The sequence below is a fragment of the Brassica oleracea genome, unplaced genomic scaffold (genome assembly GCF_000695525.1).
Source record: "Brassica oleracea var. oleracea cultivar TO1000 unplaced genomic scaffold, BOL UnpScaffold01714, whole genome shotgun sequence".
Lineage (NCBI taxonomy): Eukaryota > Viridiplantae > Streptophyta > Magnoliopsida > Brassicales > Brassicaceae > Brassica > Brassica oleracea.
Window position 1 is genome coordinate 1 of NW_013618246.1, and position 3,628 is coordinate 3,628.

Here is a 3,628-nt window from a genome sequence, read left to right on the forward strand (position 1 = left end):
ACGAGTTTACAAAAACTCATCTTTGGCTAGGCATGAGTTTACAGAAGTTCTCCTTCCACTAGGCACGAGTTCTCAGTAAACTCGCATCTGTCTTAGCATGAGTCAAGTAAACTCGTCTTTCGCTAAGCACGAGTTTAAAGCAAACTCGCTTTTTACTAGGCACAAGTTCTGTCAGCTTTGTCATCTCTTTGTCGAAGACAACAAAAGTTGCGCTGTCATTGCCATCATCAACAGCAAGCTCAACACGGAACCTTTGTTAGAACGATGGAATAATCAGTCAATAATTACATGGGTGTTGGGGATGGATTTACATCCTCCTCAAGGCACATTAGATATTGAACTAGACCCATATGGTTAGGAAGCCCTAGGCTTCGTCTTTCTATAAATAAGGAGCTACCTCCTTATGAGAAAGGATCTTCTCTTCTTCCATTTTAGACCTAGAACACATCTTACAAAGAGTTTATATCATTTTAGATTTACTTTACACTAGAAATCATTCTTGTAATACAATCTATGATCAATAAACTCTTTTTGATGTTCATTTCTCATTTGGTTCTTTCAAGATTTCTCCTAAACCTCAAGAATCTAATCTTTTATTTTTAGATTCTTTATTTGATTGATTCCAACAAACACCACCAACATAAACACCGTTTTATGATCAAACAAGATCCAATTGAGTAGTGGGCTCTTCTGACACACATTTCGCCGCAACGAGTAAGGGAGATTCCGCGATTGATGAAACTTGAAGATACAGAGGAGGAAAAAGACGAAGAACGCTGAAGTTGGAGATGGTCGGACTCAGTGGAGAAGATTCCATTGGTGGACCGAGAGGCACGGTGGAGCACGGTTTAAGGTTTGTGGATTTAGAGAGGCGGTCGGTAGCCAACAGATAAATACCAGAGAAAGAGACGGATCTAAGTGTACGAACCTTATTTTACTACAGCAGCTGATATTTGGAAAAGTAATATGAACATAAATTAAAATTACGATACCTAAATATATAAGAATAAAGAAGAATTGCAGAGTCTAGATGGTTGATTTTTTTACTTAAATTTTTAAAAGCCACGTAGTGTGATGGTTTCACACTACGTGGATTTTAAGAAATAGATCTCACTTTCTCTATAATGTGGATACTTTAAAAGCCACGTAGTGTGATGGTTTCACAATAGGTTTTATTTAAATGAGTATCTATCGAACGTTCACACTACGTTCACAACTGCTGTATTGTTTCTGTTTACCATCACCAAAAAAAGAGTATCTATCGAACTTAATTTTGTGATGTACTCTCAGACTCAAAATAAAAAAATATTAATATAACTATTTAAAGTAGGAGAAAGTGATTTGTTGTTGTTGAACGTCTATTTTTTTCTATAATGCTTACGAGCTCTTTTATATAAAAATAATGAGAAGCACAAAATTCATTCTTCAACACAAAAATGAAATTTCTATGGTGCACTAATGGAGACTTTAATTCTTATCAATTAATATGTGAATTAATTCCACATTTTGACAAAGAAATTAAAGAGTAAAATTATTATTGTTTTGACCAATTCAAACAAAATAATATACTTTAAAATGAATTTCTTTTTTTATATTTTATCAATATAAAAGATCAACATATATTTGATTCAAGTTAATGAACATGAAGTCCAACTAACAAATCAAAACTCAAATCCAAGTTCAAATATTCAATGAGTGTATTTGCTACTTTGTACAAGTTTCTCAAATCACACACATTAGACTTCCATTTCTCATTTAAATAAAACTTCATTTTTGACATATGAATACATTATTCATAATGTTCAAAAAATAGTTCCAACAATCCCGCACATGAATAGAAATGATTCTAGACACTAGACGACTCGATAGACTTGACTTCCTAGACAAGGCTCAACAAGACTCAACTAAGGACATTTGAGAGTACAAACGAAAAATCCACTGCATGGTGAGTTGGTAGCAATTTTTCAGCCTTGAAACAATCATTGTTAATAGCTATCGGATTTACTCGGCCAGAAGGTGGACATGATGTCTTGAACCTCCCGGGCTTTTGTGTAAACCTAGACAATAGCTATAACATAGCTTCATTGTCTCACAGAACTAGGTTCTCTATTGTATTCATTTTTGGCCGTGAACAGTCCTGGTTAATCATGAGTGAACTTGGAGAATATAACATTTCTTTCATCCTCCTATAAACGGCCCTATTTAACACTCACAAGGTGATTTGCCATTAGTTTTAATTATAGGAGTATCATATACTACTCCATTCATATCTCAAAACAATGAACACAAATAAATAAAAGTCAATGTTTATCCTCTATTCTTTACATGTAGCACTGTTTAATCATCATAGGAACTGCGTATAGACCGAAATCGTATAGTGCTTTGGACAGATTTAGTTTGACTCAGTTGTCTCCTTGAACCTATTTCTTGGGATATTCAGTCAGTTAGGTAGAGTTACCGCCAAACCTCATCTTAATTCAGAGGCTATCCATTCCTTTAGATGATATAACAATTTGATCACACCTTTAATAAAAAGATCATAGGTTGTCATCATAGTAAACATAATCTCTTGAGATTAGTCGATATCAATTGTCTAATGATTTTTGTCATATTTTTTTTTAAGATACAATTAACCATTATACACAAAACTCAGTGTATGGCAAATTTTTTTTTTTTGAAAAGATCATATTGTTATAACGATCACTAAAGTTCATTTGGCCTCTTGCCAACAACTTTATATGGTAAGCAAAGCTTCCTGAACATTTCTTGAGATAACTCAAAAACATGCATATTTACATTTAACATCTCTTAAGAGTTTAGAAAATTAATCTACAACTCCTTTATGAATAAAAAATAATTTCGAAAATTATTACAATTTTTCTTTAAAATGTGTTTCATTCTTAGAAATTCACATTTTTTCATACAACTATTTCCGAAGTTCTCTCAAGGTGATTTATAAATCCAACTTATATATCATTTGAATTTTTCCAAAACATATTTTTTTTTTTTAGCAAATATACACTACAGAAAATGTGGGTATTAATAGCATTAGATGATAGCGTTTATGACAATTATGCTATCGTATATGAACATTTATTTTTGTTATAGCGTTTATCGATTTAAAATGCTATATTTACTATGGCAGAAAAATAAAAAGAATTTAGCTGCCTTAATTTACTAAGTGCATGCGAAATTTCACATTTGGCACCAAAAGATACGTTTGGTAAAATTGTTTTTTTAGCCTAAGTCATTTCCTTTTTACAAAGAAAAAAAAAGCTTATCGTCGTTGTAGACTCTTCTTCTAAGTCTTTCCCAAACTCCTTCATCCATGGTGAATTGGCTCCTTCGTCTTCCTCTGTGGCTCTTCACCACCATCACATTTGTAACGGCCCGGTTTCTGGCCCAAAAAAATTTCATAAAAGAATGGGCTTCTCTACGGCCCATTTGACAAAAACCTAGGGTTCCCTTCACCCTTCCCTATAAAAAGAGGCGCAGCCTCTCACTTTTCTCTCATTTCTAAAACTTGAGCGAAGCTCTGCAGAGATTTAGAGAGACTAGGAAACCCTAGCCGTCAAGCTTCTCTTTTCCTTTTCTCTCTTCTTCTCTCACGCCTCTCTCTCTCTCTCTC